Genomic DNA, 19,558 nt, shown 5'->3' with positions numbered 1-19,558 from the left:
AATTATTACCTTATTAGGGTTTACAATAAAATGGGTGAAATAATTTGGGTGAAAATGTGCTTAACTCTCATAAAAATAATCTTAATGGTCTTTAAATTGTATTTCTTTATGCAAAACATTATTTAGTTTATTTTTCTTGACACTTATATGTTAATGTAAGCTTCATCTATATATGTATAATAATATAAATTTCTTTGTTTTAGTACTTAAGTTGAAATTATGTCTGGCCTCAATGCAAATTCTCTGAAGGGAAATGCTCAGAAGGATTCTAAGAATGAACCACATGCAGAACTTTCTTTGTGGTTCTGATGATTCATCCTCCAGCCATGAGTTTAAATCGGTGACTAGACTGCAGCTCTAACCAAGTTCAGCTAATATTGCAGTACTGTACATGTCACACTTTTAAACAATCAAATATTTGACAGCCTACTTCAAGTGTGTTTATAATGTGCATTATTGTTCATAAAAAGTGTGTTGATCATGCTTGTGTAAACAGAGAGGAAAACATTTGGCAATAACAACATTTACCTTTGAATATCACTAAACACCCAATTCAGGGGGTTTAAAAGATAAGAAAAGATGCCATCAGCTTCAAGGCTTTTGATTCATGCAATCTGGCTGCTTCATCAATCTGAGCTCTTTGTCTGAGAGGTAAAAGACGAATTGTCTTTTAGGTACACTAGATAAAGGCTGCACTTTATTCTTTATAAATGAGTAGATAGTGCATCTGTCTGGCTCTCGTCTCCTTTCCTTTGGTCTTTTAATGGAGGAGGCCCTTTTTTTGCTCTTTAGTTGTTCTTTAAGGAGTGACCTCACCTCCTGACCCCAGTCCTGAGTGACATGCTCAAGTATACACTTCTCCAACAGGGGGAGGTCAAAACTCAGAAAGTGGCAAATGCTGTTCTGTGTACAGATGGGGATTTTTTTTAACAGTTCTAAAACTGCTAGAAACAGCGGAAAGAAATGAACTGATTGCTCTAGTTCATATTTAAATTTAGGGGTGGTAATGAGAGTGATTGGTTAAGTGTTTTACAATGAGGGTTTACAACTCCTACACACTGCAAGCGTTTTATCATTTCTTTAATATACTATAAAAACGTTTAATCAAGCAACTTGAAATGTGGTTGCATCTAAATCAATTGTTTTTATTGAAATATATAATTTAACATATTTGAACAGTTTGATTAAATTAGGTTACATCAACAAAAGTAATTAATATAGGTCAAATCAGGTCCTTAAAGGCGACAACTGCTCATTTTCTCCTATTTTGTAATTTAATTTATTAATTAGATGGAACTATTTTCTATTACTACTGTCCACTACTGAATTAATATTTTATGGTCTCGATATTCTATTTGACATATCAGTGACTACACATTGATTTAGCATGGTGGATTGGTGCTGGTCTAGCTATTTGACCATCATAGCCATGCTGTTCACCAGTTGGTGAAGTTGGTCAGCCAGCATTGTCTGTCAGATGAAACTGGCTGACCAAGGAAGTCTACTAGATAGCTAGTTATGAAGCCTGGAGAGGCCCAGTATCTAAAACACAACATATGTTGTTTTTAAACAAGCTTTCCCTTTCTGCAAGTTTTCCAGTTTTCAGCTCTTCTTAATTTCATTTAATGTCGAGAGTGCAGATTAAACCTCCTGCTAATAGCCGTGTAAAGATATCAGCATCTGCTGCCTCTGATCCAAGAACAGTGTCGAGTTACGTGCTAATGGATCCTCATTACTGCACAAAGAGGGTTCAGTGAACTTCAGATTCCTGACGTATCTCAGCTGGCAGTCGGGTGATAAACCGTAAACTGTTTGTAAACCCTGATTCAGGACCACACTGAATATCTAGACTCGGATAAGAAGAACAATTTGTTTTGAGTTTGTAACGGTGCATGAAGCTTTAAGTGCTGAACTCATTAAAACAAACTCATGTGATGCTATTCTATAGAACACAAGTGGAGAATTTCAAAAGAATACCCTAAACCAGGGGTGGCTAACCCTGGTCCTGGAGAGCCTCAGTCTTGCAGAGTTTAGCTCCAACCCTAATAAAAACTCACCTGCCTATAGCTTTCTAGCAAAGCCACTGGAAGGCAAGCCTGCAAGCTTTAGCCGAAAAAGCGTAACGGCTAATGCTAACGCTCCGCCTCTGGCGGTACGCAGGGAAGGAGACCAGAGGCCGTTTTTTGAATGGATGTCAATGGATGAGAGGCAATGGATGAGATTAAGTTAGCCGTTATGCTTTCTCCAATGGTAAGAGATACAGACCCTCTCATCTCCCTATAATATACAATCTCTGCTTTCTAGCAACCTTTCAAACCTTGATTAGCTTGTTCAGGTGTGTTTGATTAGAGTTGGAGCTGAACTCTGCAGGACTGTGGCTCTCCAGGACCAGGGTTAGCCACCTCTGCCCTAAACACTCATTTGCATTTAATGAAAATGAAAAGCTCATTAACAAAGTTAACTATGATGCTTCTGTCCATATTTATTTTCATTGGATGGAAAGTAGCAGCCTCACTCTTAGAAATAAAGGTTCAGTGGGATTCTATAGAGAACCCTAAGGTTCTTGACTCAATTTTAAAGAGCGCCTTATGCCAGAAAGGTTCTAAATGTCTAAAATGATTGCATAATACTTTCATGTTTAAAGGGTTAGTTCACCCAAAAATGAAATTTCTGTCATTGAGTACTTACCCTTGTGTCTTTCCAAACTCGTAAGAATTTCGTTCATCTTCAGAACACAAATTAAGATATTTTTGATGAAATCCAAGATTTTTTTTATCCCCCATAGAAAGCAATGTAATTACCGTCATTCAAGGTCCAGAAAAGTAGGAAAAACATCGTTAAAATAGTCCATGTGACTACAGTGGTTCAACCTTAATGTTATAAAGTGACGAGAATACTCTTCGTGAAAAACAAAGCAAAAATAACAACTTTATTCAACAATTTCTTCTCTACCCGGACAGAGTCATATGCAGTTGATGCAGTGAACGCAGTTTAGCGCTTCCGTGTTTATGTCCAAATGCAGACTCAGTATTGGCTGGCTCCTGCGTCAGCATCACACGCATGCATTGTGCTGCTCACGTGAACAGTGTTGGCCAATAATGAGTTGGCGTTCAGACGTAAACACAGAAGCGCTGCACTGCGCCAACTGTGTAAGAGACTGACAGGGTAGAGAAGAAATCATTGAATAAAGTCGTTATTTTTGTTTTGTTTTTGTGCACAAAAAGTATTCTTGTCGCTTCATAACATTAAGGTTGAACCACTGTAGTCACGTTGACTATTTTAACAATGTCTTTACTATTTTTCTGGACCTTGAATGTGGTTATCACGTTGCTTTCTGTGGGGGATAAAAAAACCTTAGATTTCATCAAAAATATCTTAATTTGTGTTCCGAAGATGAACGAAGGTCTTACAGGTTTGGCACGACATCAATTTTTCTTTTTCTTTTCTTCTAAGATTGTGGACATTCTCCAGAATTAGAATTTGGAACATCATCAGGGTGAATTTCTTTTTGTGTGAACTATTCCTTTAAGGATGATTTGCACAAGCGTTTCAGCCAAGCCTTGCACATAAAGCTCACGGACACGAATGGGTTAATGTGGCCTAACTGCTTTATAGTATAAAGTTCTGTAAATAAGATGTCCTTTGCAGCCGGTCATTAAGTGAATGATCTGTTTTCATCCGCAGACGTGACCATTTGTATTTCCATATGTAAAAATCCTGTACAGAACGTTCTGTAATTATGCCTTTTACTCGCCACCGGTTCAGACAAACTATAAATCACGCAAAACACAACTGCGTCTGAGGAATGTGAAATGGTTTGCCCCACAGCAGACACAGACAGATACACAGATGCTTAAAAGCACACACTCTCTCCTCTTACACACTCACGCACTCCGGCACATATATACTGTCCTTTTGTCTCGTTTCACGTCCCTCAGCTGTCCACTGTCACTCACCCCATTTCATGCTGCTGTCACAGGACATTCTCCCACAAATCTCCCATGCACATGTGCCCTCTGACAGCTCACACACGTGACAGAAACACACAGCACACACATTCAACTCTGATAAGTCTGAAGTCAACATAAAATAAAAACTGACCCCTATATAGTTCATATTCCTGTTCTTATTGTGAATGATTCATTGGTGAATGTTATTTCAAATTTTTTAATTTATCTACATAATCTTTATTTAGAACTCGCTCTGCCTCTGAAATGACTCTCTTTTCTTCAAAATTCTTCATACAGTGGACTACCAGTAAAATTGATAAAAAATTTGGAACCAAAAATTATTCAGACACTTTGACCTGACCATGTTTTGCTTAAGTGTTATCTGACATAATTAAGATTATTTTTTTCTGACACAGTTTAACTCTGAGATCTTGTCATATTTTATTACCATTTTTTTAAACTATAGTGAATAAACTGTATTAATGAATGAAATGTTCAAGGTATCTGAATACATTTTAGTTTGACTGTACATTAACCAATAGACAAATAGCTATTTTATGTTTTAATTTCATTCTGGTATGCCTGCTTTTTATGATCCAGTCAATTTCCGATGGATAAATTCAAGTGCCATCCTACATTTTTTTTTCCCTTAAATATTTTATTTTAGTCAGAAATACATCATATTACAGAAGTGAAATGAGTTGTGTATGGGGTTTCACTGTGGCTTTCAGGCAAAAGTATCTGCAAAAGATCTTTTTACAGAAAATCTTATTTAATAGCAAATAGAGACTTTTTTACTACTAAAAGCAGGGAATGTTTGACAGAGCTAAATTTTCTAAAACTACAAACAGCGTATGTTGATTTGATTATGATTTGTGTAAAATAATGTGTTTTGAATTGAATTTGAATTTAAACTGGGAATGCTAAGCCAGAAGACACAAGAACTTTATTTTTGAATATTCAAATTTAACATGCTGTGAAATCAGACAAAATTACATTTAAATTTGCATTATTGAAATCACACTGGGGAAAAAAATTACCTATACTTTTGTCGTTTTCCACTAAAATAGACTAAACACCTTTAAAGTAGCATAAGATATTATGAATTAACTTTATTTTATTGGAAAATTATTAAAATTATTAAGCATAAATCTTGCTAAATGTAATGTGGCTTGTGCTCAAAAAGAAAAAAATGCAGCACATGAATGAGTTTTTTATTACCTGAAAACCAAATGTCCTGCGACATGCTTGAAATTTGGTACCCAGCATTCGAGGAACTATCTAGATATCAAGCAATTCTGTCTGACCAAATTAAAGCATGTATCGAGACACATGAGGACTCGTTTTGACTAAACTCTATAATAGGGTTCTGTGTGCCACATGGTGAATACAACTTCTCAGAAAGAATTCCCTAGAATGGAACAGAGTGGATATAAAGCAGAGCCAAGACTTACTATCTTTGTATTTCTGCGTTTTATCAAGCTGGAATTCAAACAAAGACCTGATTAATTCAATTCACTTCAAAACTACACACACACACATGCAACCATTTGAAGTCAGTCTCTTGTTTGTCCTCTTCACAGAAAGTCATCTGGCCTTGAAATCATAGTGATACGTCAGCCACCAAGCAAACATGCATACACACACATGCATATCAGTCACCAGGGAATGTAAGCCAAGCTTTGCTGAGTACTGTAATCATGTACTACTGAACTTTGTCCCAGTATTTAGTAGGAGATCTTGGTCCCTTTAATTCAATGACATGTGTACCTCATGGATACTTGGAAATATATTAATTTTACTTGGTAAAACCTTTAAACCTTATATATATATATATATATATATATAAAGGTGTTAGGTCTTTTTTATACTGGTGCATTTGACCTGAGGCAAAACAGATTGAGTCATAAACATACATTCTACTCTCCAACATCTTTATTTTGCAATCATCTTTATTTGAATAAATTTCCACTAAATAATCCCCTATCGGCAAATTTTTCTGTATCTTGTCACATTCCTGTTTGTTGAAGAGCTTATCATGTTCTTATGATCTCTGCAGGTGTAGGAACAAGCTGAAGAAATTGAGAAATACATGCCAGCGGTGATCCTGCAAATGTCTGTTTCCCACAGGAATGAAGCTTATACAGGTGAATTCCATGCATTTAGAAATTATAATTAATTAATTATAATTAATTAAAAGTAAGAAAGAAATGTTGAGACTCACTTTACAAGTTACAAGTTTCATGACAATTAAGCAACATTTTCACCCCCAATTCCCATTACTGTAATGCATCTTGAAGTTTTTTTTTTTTAAATAACTCCCATGATTCAGACATCATCATACTTTGCAGTAAGATGCGTGGGGGCTGAAAACACGCATTTGAGACCACTGAAGTGCATATAACCACCTGCCTGGAGTGAGATATTTTGCACCTTTACAGTTTAGTCATATAACTCTCGAAAGACCCCCCCCTTACCCGTTTCTCCACAGGCAAAACAAAGAAAAGCCCCCTCGGATGGAGAGGAAGAGAGAGAGGGATGGAATGAGAAAGAGAGCGAGTGAAAGAGAGTGAGTCATGAGTGCAGCTTTGAACAACAAGGGGAAATCCTCCTATTGAGAGGCATGCGCTGTGGAAACACTCATCACTCATAGAGGTAACGGAACCGGAGGCCATGCACAAACCAAAACCTTTAGCCATTTATCTGGAGAATGTGTTATGCAAAACAGTATTAATTTTAACCAAAAATGCGAACTGCGCTTCCTGAACATTTAAAGATGCTAAAATGCTTTTTGATGTTTTTTTGGGGGGTTTTTTAGAAAGTAAAAGACCTGGCCACATACAAGTGCATGAACATAATCCTGATCATTTAGATTGTTATGCATGTTCTTGTCAAATGTGTCTCGAGTTATTTTCAGAGCGATTCAAATTTGTGGTTTTTCACACTAAAATACTTGAAGCACATCAAGAAGTCAGCGTGGGCCACACAATGGAGTTATTTAGGGAAATTTCACATGAATGTCATATGTAGGTATTCACCCCGTACTTTCTGTTGTAGCACTTGCGCTAGCACTTTACTCACAGGAAACTCAGGGGGAAGCTCCCCATCTGGGTTTAACATAAAAAAGGAACGTTTCCTGTTGCTTACTAGTGTTTCTTTCACGTCTTTCTCATTTGCATGATTTCCACCCTGATGTTAAAACCTGTGTTTATAGGCTCCAAAAGTTACAATTACATCATATAATTTTTGCTTTGGAGACCTTTATTCTGCTTCAACAGAAATCATGTAGAAGTCAACAGGAAGTGCATGTTTTTGAATGGTTTTCTTTGATCATTATGAGAGCATTAATTAATTTAATTGGCAAAATTAATTTGTCAAATCTCATATTTATACTGGGTGCTGAGAATACAACTCCATGGACTTATTTTTGTGGAAAAATGTATGCACAATGGGGATAAAATGTTGCAGAAACAAATATGTTTTATTTTAATTGTAGATAAAATCACAAAAACCTGTAGTATATGACTATTTCATGCATGAAAAAAAAAGTAATCATGAAAATATTCAATAAAATGTGACTTGTGGTCTTTCAGCATAGTACAATCTTTTAGCACAGCGGTGGAGGTAATTTAAGGATACTTATATCATGTACAAAAAATATGAAATGATGTTAATGAACAGATGGCTCAGGGTCAAAATCAGATCAGAATGGCCTTAAAATGTCAGCTTTTGTTGCATTGGCTGAAAACAGGAAGAAAACGTATTGGTGTTTGTTCAGCTATATTATGATCAAAAGATCCATTCACTTTACTGTTATATGTAGCACATGTCTGAATGTTATTGCGTTAGATAACAAAATATGAAATCAAATAGCATTTTTGGAAAAAAAAAAAAAAGATAGTGCAAGCAAAATAATTTAAGTGTCCAAATGCGTTTTGGGGCTGTATATGCAAAAGAACGATTTTGCAATACATTAGTGTTGTTTTTAACCTACTGCATTTCTTTAATTATTGTAGCTTTAAGACCCCTTCACACCAAGGACAATAACAACAACAATAAGGATCGTTCTTAATATAAAAGAATAGCAGAGTCCGCACCACAACTATAACGATAATGGCACAGAGAAACGATATCACTGAAATAATTTTCAGAACTTTTTTTCCAGCTGATGAACGATAAAAACACTGACAGCCAATCAGAATCCATCCTGCTTTCAGAGCTTGAGCATTTATAGTGGCAGACGACAAAACTGCAGTGCGCTTAGAAGAAACAGAACAATATTGTCCACTGGTGTGGATGCTAATATCTGCTGGATCAGTCTGCTGCTTTTGACACAGTTAACCTCCAGATTTTCCTGTCAACCCACATGACAAAGGGTATCTTGGGAACCGCACTCCATAGGTTCAAGTCTTACCTCTCAGGTAGGTCCTTCAGGGTATTTTGGAGGGGTGAGGTGTCTAAGTCAGATCATCTTGCTACTGGGGTACCTCAGGGCTCAGTGCTTGGACCACTTCTCTTCTCCATCTACATGTCATTACTAGGATCTGTCATTCAGGAACATGATTTTTCCTATCACTGCTATGTTGATGACACACAACTCTAACTCTCATTCCAAACAGATGATCTGACGGTTGCTGTTCACACCTATGCGCCCTCCAGAAGCTTGCGTTCTGCAAGTGAATGGCGCCTTGTGGTGCCATCCCAAAGAGGCACAAAATCACTCTCATGGACCTTTTCCTTGTCTGTTACCTGCTGCTGGAATGACCTGCCTAACTCAATCCAAGCAGCTGAGTCTTTAGCCATTTTCAAAAAACTGCTAAAGACATCTTTTTCGCCACTTGACCCAGTAATATTAGCTCTTACTTCTCTATTTCTATTCTCTCTCTCTCTCTCTCTTTTTTTTTTTTTTTTAAATCCTTGCTACATGCACTTTTCTGGAATAACTGGGACTTGACACAGCACTTGCATACTTTTGCACTCATGTTGATTTGATTGCTTCTATTGTTCTCATTTGTAAGTCACTTTGGAAAAAAGTGTCTGCTAAATGATTAAATGTGAATGCTAATATAGTTATCTTTATAGGTATCATTCTTGGTGTGAACGGGCCTTTATTTTTCATCTTCTCTCTATAAAACAGATTTGTTTTTACATTGATTTTAACTCTTTTCATAGGTTTTCTTAACAATACAGTATAAAACTTTAAGCTGAAATGACACATATTGAAACCCTTTGCCATTTAAATGTGTCCATTTAATGTGATGACAAGCTCTTGTGAATACATGAAGTTGCTCCAACAGAAAACAAATGATGCTATTTTTATAGACTTAAGGTGTCAAGTGTGAAATCTCTGATTTAATCCTTGGATGTCTTAACACAGAGGTCAAGAACAGGTGGGTTAAAGGGTACATTATGAGAATGGCCCACTGTTTTATACATTGGCGGCTGTTTAGTTGAAATCAGAAGATTATGAGTAATTAACCAACTGAAGCTCCCACCCTTTTACCAGAAGAGTTCAAAGAGTTTGGGTTCCTGTGTGTGTGTGTGTGTGTGTGTGTGTGTGTGCTGAGTGTGTTATGATCTACCATCCGTCCAATCATCTAACCACGTCTGACTGTGTCTTCACAGTTGATTGTGCATGACAAGAACATCCAACTAAAATTATCAACCACCACATGTAAAACTGGTATGAATATGAATGATCTGTGAAGCTCTGAGACTTTCAATGAGCTAATTAATCGTGTTGTCGTGTCTTATGATTCCTGTGCTTCTGCACTTACTGTATCGGTCAGATCATGCTGAAGGTAGAGATGAGCTGTCAGACACCAACACACGTTAAGGGGGAGCCCCATTGCAAAAACAAGACTCATCATCTGACATACATGACAGAAATGGAAGTTTTGGGCTCAAAAACACCCACCCATGAGTCCCAGGTCAAATTTAGAGCTCATTTCTGATATAATGAAAGTGAACCTTTTCACAGGGGCGTCATGTATTTTCTTTCTCTCCCCCTCTCCTTCACTCATGCTAAGACAAGTATCAGTATTATCATTGGTCATACTTAAGGTTAGGGATTAAAAATTTAAAGTCCTAAGTATTAATATTTGGCTAAGCATTAACTCGTCCCACAGTAATAAAACGACCAAACAAATATCATAGACTTGCGATGAAAAAAAAGTTCCAATTCATTTACATATCTTTCGTCTTGATAAGCAGCCAGGTAGGTCACCCTAGCAGCACCTTGGCAACCACCCAGAGTAACCACACAGAACAACTTAAGCAACAGCCTGGCATCATGACTGTAAGTTTTGCACAGGCAAACACCACCCACATTTTCACAGAAAATATAAAAATTAAACTCTTTATACTGCTGTTATGTGTGTTAAACAAATACAAAACATGAATTATACGAGTTTTGCATAAAACTGTGTACAGACCTGCATGGCAATGGCTTACTGAAGTAAATGGTTTTATGTACTTCATAACCATAAATTTATGATGGCAAAGTAATAGTGATAGAATGGTTAGGAGATGTTACTATTTTCATCTAAACTGCCTTTTTTTGGTTACCCAGATTTCACAGAGCTTTTCTCAGGCTTCCATCTTCAGACTTGTTGGCTAGTCACAGACCACACATGCTGGAGAAAGCTGAAATTACAGCAAAACAAGGGCAGAGCTTCTTGTGTAAGCAGTTTTTCCTTGAGGTAATTAAAAATGTCACATAAGGGCTTCATTATAGAGTTTGCTAATGAGAGGTATGCATAGTTACAGCAAAATAAAATAAAATAAAGCATGCAAGTTGGAATTGAATGGTGCTTTTGTGTTTTTTTGGTCCTTTTTTAAGCTCCTGACAGTGACAGCTCCACTTTCACAATGGAGAACCTCTGAAATGCTGAAAAAGCTACTGCTTTTGTGTCCTGCATAGGAAATAAAGTCATATTATAGCACGGTGAGTAAATTATGACAGAATTGTTTACTTTAGAATGATCTATTCCTTTTAAGTGTGCTATATAAATAAGATTTAATCATATTCAGTCTACATGGTCTAGGCACACAGTTCTGATTCTCTGTATTATGAGGACTCTCTGGTCCCTCCTGCCTCTGAGTAGTTGTTATTTTCCATGTGTGTCTTCAAGTACAGTATGTACAGTATGTCTCTGTACTTCTATGAATTTTCCTGGACTGTGGTCCACGTGTCTGGGATCACACCCTCCCGTCTGATAGGCTGGAATGAAGGGCTTTTCTCCGCCCCCTGTGTTCAGTCCCTTCAGTGTCCACATGGACACATATGTACAGAAGGTTCCCTCTTCAGCTTAACTGGAGAGAGTTGAGTTTCTAGGAAAAGCCTCACAGAACGTCTCCTTTCTAGCCAATGTTTAACAGGTGCCATAGCTGACCAGCAAAAACAACACTGGGGAACTCAATGACTCCAGCTCAGTGTGCTTTCTATGCTGTTTGATCCAAACTTTGTATTCAATTACATTTTTTTTATTTAATTAATTTTCAATTTAATTTATTTTATTTTATTTTTTTATTTGTAATTATTTATTAATATTTTTTATTCATTTATTTTTAATTATGTATTATTCCTATTTTGTTTTTTATTAATTATGGTCTAATCACTTTTTATTTTATTTTTTAACTCATATTTCACTTTTCACTTGGTGGGTTAAAAAAATCCTAACATTGAACACTGACTAACATTAAAAAGAAAACCTAAGACATATCTAGTGACCAGAATATAGAGACGTGGGTGGGCTCTTTTGATTTGTAAGCAATCACCTAACTATTAAGCAACCAATATAGACAACGAAAAGAAAAAGATTTTTTTTAACCAATTATGCACTTCCTGTTATTTTATTGGTGCTTTGGCAGTGTAATATATTATGCAGTTATATTAAATATTAAAATTGCGTTATAATTATTGACTTCCAATCCTATATAGAAGCATCAGCTTTGTATGTGAACTGTCCTATTTAGGGGGCATTTATCATTTATAACTAAAAACAAAACACTTTTTATGCGTTTTGGCTGTTCATTTATACGAAAAATCGTTTTGGGGGCCTGAAAATGCAAACTTTTAGTTTTTGAAAACAATACCGTTATCATTTCCTGTAAACTTCACAAAAACAAATTTGTGAAAACGGTGACATCATGCGCGTGTGTATTACGTGTTCAGTCTATAGGCGCTTAGTGTTTCGTTACAAAAAGTAACATCGCCAACTACTGGCCTGGCATGCAAAATACATAGTTTTCGTGGATCCATGTGAACGGGGATCGTTTTGATAATGTGTCGTCTGTACGTGAAAAACACAAAGGAAGAACTTTTCTGTTTTTAATACATTTTCGTGTAAACATACCCTTAGCTTGCATATGATGTTTTTGTGCAAGTTTTACCTATACACTGCACTAGCATTATGTAACAGCAGCTTTCTCACAGTTCTTCAGTTGGTGCCTTGACGAAGTGTAGATATGTCTCTGAGGTGGCGTGCAGAACTGAGATTACATTGACAGCGCTGACATGCAGTTATAATTAGTTTCAAACAGCAACTGCTCTTGCATTCTTTCACACACTTTCTCTTTTCCTCCTTCTCCCCTCATACACCTTGACCCTCCGTTGCATTCTTGGGGGAAGGGATTAAAGCTTGAGAAGGGGGTTGGAAGGGGCAGAACAATTACCCTGAAGAGGCGTTGGGCCAGACCCCTGCAGGTAGGGCTGACAGGGCGAGACCTCAGGCTGTCATGAGCTATTAGCTAGGCAGAGACGGCCAGAGAACACACACCCTGATGGATGGATGAACTAAACAAAGAATAGCTTTTTTTGTCTATGGTCTATGGCTGTGTTCAGCATACGACTTGTATTATTTTTTTCTGTATGTACTAAGTGCAGTATTTTCTGTATGCATGAACTACATTCACCAGGCTATACTGCAATATCCATAAATGCGATGCATTCTGTTTGACCTTCCTTTTCAACATGAAAAAAGAACCAAGATATTCACACTATGTACGAATGTGGAAATTGCCTCCATTAAAGAAAGACCAACCTTTGAACAAATATACTGGGTGTGTGTGTGTGTCAACAGAATGATGCAAAGCACTAAAATCGTGTGCAACTCTTGCACACACACAAACACACGTGTACCGTAACAACTTCCCATGTTAGTGAGCAGAAAAACATGATGATTTGCATTTTTTTTTCTAACATTGTACTTTTTTACTACATGAAAACACATCACCATAACTAGAATCCCCCCATCACACCTTTTCTTTACTTCTCTTTTCTTCTCTTTGCTGTATGTTTCTTGATTACTTCCTCTTTTTAAATTCCTAATTCTGAAATCTGATATTAAAAAAATAAATCTCACAGGTTTACAATCTTGTCTTTTGTTCGTTTTCAGCTCTCATTCTGCTTCTTAGCCACAAATGAGTTTCACACAAAGGAAAAAAAGGAAAGAATGTTGTCAGTAATTTGGACAATAAACCATCAATGAACTATTTAAGCCTGTGGGCAACTAAAGTTAGTGAAGGCTTTACCACTTTTTTGCCTATCTGTGAATATATTTTGGATAACTATAGCATACAAGCAGACAACTTTTATTAATTATTGTATTTATATACTTATACTGTAGTATTGTTTTCTCTTATTTGTCAGTAAAATCCATAGGGCAAAATGAAAATCTTACTTGAGGAAATATATTTTTGAATATATTTTGTTCAAACCTTCAAATGCTAAAATATGTTATAAAATGTACTTGCAGAAGCAAAAAATACCTTTCTAATCTTAAAATACATTTTAAATAAATACAAAATGTATTTTTATATTTTGAACATTATAAATATATTTAGATTGAAAATAAGCCAAAATATAAATAAGAAGTAATATTAAGTAATTAACTAGTAATGACTAAATTAAAATATATTTATGTAAATATATATTAAAATGAATATGACACACTGACACACACACACACACACACACACATATATATATATATGTTTGTGTATGTGTGTGTATGTATATATATATATGTATGTTATATATTATATACTATATTATTATTAAATATGTTATATATTTTGAAATCTAAAATTATACTGTAATCTATAAATTATTCTATATATAAACACAAATAAATAAGAAAACCTAATTGAAGTAATAATAAATAAGTTTTAACCTATGATAAGTTTTTTTGTTTGTTTGTTTTTTACCCCACTGGCAAATAGTAGTTTTAATGTTTTATAACTTTCTGCTTTTAACTTCACAGACTTTTTTCCAGATTTATGCTTAAAACCAGATTTTATATGTGCCCTAACCTCTCTGCATATGTACGTACATGTGTTGCAGGACATTCTTGAGATGACAGACATGCACACCTACAGGAGCTCAGGGGTGAAGCCCCCCACGGCGAAGGAAACGGCCCAAGGAAAGGCCTCATGCTGAAGAGAGAGGGGCCCGGCCGCTCCTTCAACAATGGAAGTTCCTGGAAGAATCATGGAAGGTCTTGTGATTTACGATTCATCTTTTTCTTTATATGCAGCATGAACGGCACTTTACTCCCAGCTCACTTTGAAACATGGAGCAGTTTTTCGAAGAATTTGGTGTGTGGCGTACACGTGACAGTGTAATACCCGTGTGAACCAACCAGGTCGAACGGAATTTTGGCGCCCTCAGAATATTAAAAGAAATATATTGTGTAAAGCAGCTAACGTGTCAACACAAGCTTTTATCATTCCTTTGTCAGTATAGAGCCTTTATGTGGAATAATCTTTCCGACACAATTTGACGTAATCCACATAAATTCCATTAATGTTTAAAGACACCCGATCTGCTTCTACGCCTTATTACCCCGGCGCTTCTCCCACTGTGACTGGACTCTCATTATGTTCTGAGGGCATGAATAAAAGGAGGTTTAACATCCACAAAAGAAAGACCCTTCTTATGCCCAGGAAAGTGGATACATAGTGACCTTTAACCTTTGGGGGATTAGGCTTCATTAGGGGGTGACCCTAAAACCTCTGTTCACCCATACGCTCATCTCTCTGGGATTAGTGATCTCTGACCAATGGGTCCATGGGCATTTAAAAGCAGGTTATCAACGTGTAGTGTGTGTGTTTGTACTAGTTTGGTCTCTTGTTGTTTTGATTCTACTTATTATGATTAACTAGTCTAGATATGTTGAATAATACATCATTATGCAGCATATTATAAAGAAATACAGGAATTGCTGTTAATTCTTTGAAACTCTTAATCGTTGCAAGAACGAGGTTTAGTTGATTCTGAGTTGATAAGATTATCAGTCAATAGTTTAAATGTTCTAGGCTGTGCTATTCAAGCTAAGTTGCTACTTTGACTACATGTTTAATCAGTAAAACACTAGGGAATAGTCCATACCTTAACCATCTAGATAACTTCTTACATGGCAATCACGGCATTTATTCATGAGGGACATAAAGTCAGTTGTATGACAGTATGACGCATATTTTATCAGTTGTATTGCTGAAAGTGAAATAGTGTGCCATGTATTTTATGCTATTCTCAAGACAAAACCTATTAATCATAGCAAATGGTTCACACTCGTTGTTCTGTTGTGTGTTTGATATAGAGGCCTATAAATGACAAAGAATATAAGATCATAAAGAAAAAGTCATGTTTGTTTCATGGGCACTGAGATGCAAAGAGCAGCATAGCTGTGTTGAAGTCAACATGAAGTGTGTAGTGTAGTGTAGTGTATTTCGGAGAAATAAGATGTCGGATATGACTTGATTTTTTTCTCAATGGGTTTTAATTGGATTGTAAAAAATGATATCTTTATGGCAAATGGTTGGAAGGGAGAGGTTGGAAAAGTTGATAATTTTTTTGATAAGATTACAAAACAACATGCAGCTGATGAATCATGAACAATAATGTGGATTAATAGGGTCAATTTTCATTTTATGTTGTGTTCATGTTAGGAATATTGCCAATAAAATTTCTTGAGTTAAAGGGAGAGGTTGGAAAAGTTGATAATTTTTTGATAAGATTACAAAAACAACATGCAGCTGATGAAACATGAACAATAATGTGGATAAATAGGGTCAATTTTAATTTCATATTGTGTTCATGTTAAGAATATTGCCAAATTAATTTCTTAAGTTAAAGAGATAGTTCATCCAAAAATGAAAATTGTTATTGTTTACTCACTTCCATGATGTTCCAAGCCTGTATGACTTTCTTTCTTCTGCAGTAACACAAAAAAAAGATATTTTGAAAAATGTCTTGCTTTTTTTTTCCGCACAATGAAAGTCAATGGGGTCCAGTGCTGTTTTGGGAACCTATTGTCTTTTTGTTGTATGAACGAAAACAGTAGAAACATTCTTCAAAATATCTTTTGAGTTCTGCAGAAGAAAGAAAAAGTTTGGAACAACATTAGGGTGAGTATTTATGGGTGAACTATCCCTTTTAAGGCAGGAATACACTACACGACTTTTTAAAATTTTAAAACACTAGACATCATACACTTGCTGACTTTGCAAATGGCTACAGAGAAAAATGGGCACCATACACTAAATAGTCTTACATAGCCAGACCTTCAGACTGACGGCAAAAGGTCTGGACTCTATTGCAGCTTTCATTGCCCATGGACTGCCCAGAGGCTGTCTAACTGACATGCAAAGCAACCAGTCACAGTTCATTTTGTTCCGTGTCCTGTTTAGGGGAGTGAAAGTGTAACGTCGGTGTCCCTACAATAACAGACCGGTGTGTAAAACGGTGTCTATACCGTGAACTTCACATACTTTTGAAAATCAAGCATTTAGTTGATCCTGAGAAGCTCTCATTGTCATGTTGTAAACACAACAGCTTTCCTTTTCCATAAGGGGGTTTGGCATCACGGCATCTTTGTTTCCAGGCGAGCCGTTAAAGAATACAACACACATCTCCCGGAAATCCTGTAGAATTCAACCAATCAGATGACGACTCATGAAGTGTTTCTAAATTTGTGTGCCTTGTATATCAGATGTTCAGCCAACGGTCCGTGGGTGTGACGTTTGAGGCTGAGACTAAATACTAAACGGCTGAGGATCACACACTAACAGTCATTCCAAAAACAACAAACTCACATACAGCCTGTTTACACCTGGTCACTTCATTCATTTTCTCTGATCGGATAGCTATCCGATCATGAAAAGACTAGGTGTAAATACCCTCCGAAATGCTTTCGAGACGGATTTAAATCTGATCACTCAAACCACTTCATGAGGTGGTTGAGGCGCATTCCAGACTAAACTGTATATGTATAGTGTAAATGCATCTGGTTATTGAAACCACATTTGTAAATTTTACTCCCCCCAAAATGGTAAAAAAAAAAAAAAATGCCTTGATAGCCAGATATGACAGGGCTACTGGAACACACACCGCATTCACCACAGATATGGCCCGTTGCAGATGAATTGCTGAGTATCTCTTCAGCAAGTGACGCGCAAACTGCCGCAAATGAAACCGAAAGTGCGCTATCGCATCCTGAAGCTCAACACACAGCCATCGTCCTTAAAAGTAGTGAGACTAAATTATCATATCAGTGCTGATATCTCTCTCCTATTACTGTAATTGATCTTGAAATTAGCTTATTATAAATAAAATGCAGAACTAAACTTGCATATAGTGTGGGAATTGAAGATCAGATTTATATTTGTTTTGTGGACACATTTATGTGTCCACAAAAATGTTTGATATCCTCCAACTGGATGGGATCCCAATCTGAGGCTGTGCTGATCGACCGCTCAAAATCTGCATACTGGCTCTGACTTTCGGCAACTAGTGTTGACTCCCAAACTACAAATCTGGGAAAAATCTGGGCAGAGGTTGTGTAGTATATTTAAACCTTAAAGGATTAATTCACTTTGAAATGAAAATGACCCCAAGATTTACTCATCCTCAAGCCATCCTAGGTGTGTATGACTTTTTTCTTTCTGATGAACACAATCGAAGTTATATTAAAAAATATCCTGATCTGAGCTTTATAATGGCAGTGAACGGGACCAACGAGTTTGAAGCTCAAGAAAGTGCATCCATCCATCATAAACGTACTCTTCTGAAGTGAAGTGAAGCGATGCGTTTGTGTAAGAAAAATCTCCATATTTAATATGGAAGGTGGTCTGGCAGAAGCTAGATATTTTACTTTATAACTTGTTAAATATGGATATTTTCGCATCACTTTGCTTTTGGCTTTTATTAACCCCCCGGAGCCGTGTGGAGTATGTTTATGATGGATGGAGGCACTTTCTTGAGCTTCAAACTCGTTGGTCCCGTTCACTGCCATTATAAAGCTCAGATCAGGATATTTTTTAATAGAACTCCGATTGTGTTCATCAGAAAGAAGAAAGTCATATACACCTAGGATGGCTTGAGGGTGAGTAAAGCTTGTAAAGCTTAAAGTGAACTAATCCTTTAAGTAAGCTATTACAATTAACTTAATTTGTTTATTGTAAATGGCCACTTAAAGACACTCTCTATTGAAAACTCCATTTGAGTACAGTTGTGCTGTTTTGTAATGCTGGTTGTGAGTGCAGGGAAGATGTGCTTTGGAATTGACTAACTTTAGCCCTGTGGTTTGTTCGTGTTGTGTCTTCATAAATCATGTGCTGAACACACACATTCATTGATCTCAAACTGTCCCCAAAATACTTTCCCAGCTCTACACATTCATTCAGGACAGTCCCCTTCCCACACACACACCCCACAGGGTGTATCCTAGCCTCAATCAGATCTCACACCTGTCCTTGTCAACCACTCTGAAAAGCCTCACGTGTCAGTGTAGCGTGTGGATTTCAGTGGCTATCTGGCATTTTTGCCCTCGAGCGCTTCAGTGACTGCTACCTCTCGAAAAGCAATTTTTCTGAAAACAGCCAGCAGTCATTCATGTCTCAAAATCTAATTTATGTGTCAATCACTTATTTCATTCCTGTGGCTAATCGCTGAAAATAACTCCTCGTCGATTTCATAAATCATATTTTAGCCCTTACATAATATATATATATATATCATACTTATCCCAAACTTTTAAACGGCTATATATATTTTATGTTTTAAAAGAAGTCTGTTATGCTCACAAAGGCTGCATTTAGTTGATAAAAAAAAGAAAAGAAAGAAATTAATACTTTTATTCAGCAAGAATGCATTAAATTGATCAAAAGTGACAGTAAAGACATTTATAATGTTACGAAAGATTATATTTCAAAGAAACACTGTTTTGAACTTTCTATTCATCAAAGAATCCTGAAAAAAAATGTACACAACTGTTTACACAACCATCATTGATAATAATCAGAAATGTTTCTTAAGCTGGAGTAATGATTCAGAAATAAATTACATTTTAAAATATATTCAAATAGAAAACAGCTATTTTAAAGTCAAGTCAAGTCAAGTCACCTTTATTTATATAGCGCTTTTTACAATGTAGATTGTGTCAAAGCAGCTTTACATTGATAACTGGTACATTATTTGGCTGCACAGCAGCTCTTAAAGAATAGTGTCAATGCAGGCAGATCAAAGCACTGTTGAATATCAAATGTCAAGTCAAATGTCAAGTGTCCCCAACTAAGCAAGCCAGAGGCGACAGCGGCAAGGAACC

The 19,558-nt window shown here is 36.4% G+C and overlaps 2 long non-coding RNA genes across 5 annotated transcripts in view; one reads left to right on the top strand and one right to left on the bottom strand.

The window, feature by feature from the left end:
• LOC127514519 (uncharacterized) overlaps window positions 1-19,558 on the top strand; it is a 52,195-nt gene that overhangs the window by 28,554 nt on the left and 4,083 nt on the right. For all 4 annotated transcript variants that reach the window (XR_007930659.1, XR_007930657.1, XR_007930658.1 and 1 more), the window contains 6 exons: window positions 6,010-6,097; window positions 6,442-6,605; window positions 10,164-10,248; window positions 10,522-10,651; window positions 10,792-10,896; window positions 14,296-14,449. This is a non-coding gene — a long non-coding RNA (uncharacterized LOC127514519). The remainder of the gene's footprint in view (window positions 1-6,009; window positions 6,098-6,441; window positions 6,606-10,163; window positions 10,249-10,521; window positions 10,652-10,791; window positions 10,897-14,295; window positions 14,450-19,558) is intronic.
• The window catches only part of LOC127514523 (uncharacterized), a 200,751-nt gene that overhangs the window by 180,309 nt on the left and 884 nt on the right, over window positions 1-19,558 (bottom strand). The gene's annotated exons all lie outside the window — the stretch shown is intronic.

The sequence above is a fragment of the Ctenopharyngodon idella genome, chromosome 6, assembly GCF_019924925.1.
Source record: "Ctenopharyngodon idella isolate HZGC_01 chromosome 6, HZGC01, whole genome shotgun sequence".
In the NCBI taxonomy this organism is placed as follows: Eukaryota; Metazoa; Chordata; class Actinopteri; order Cypriniformes; family Xenocyprididae; genus Ctenopharyngodon; species Ctenopharyngodon idella.
Note: the sequence above shows the minus strand (reverse complement) of the source record. Positions and strands in the feature narration are given on the sequence as shown.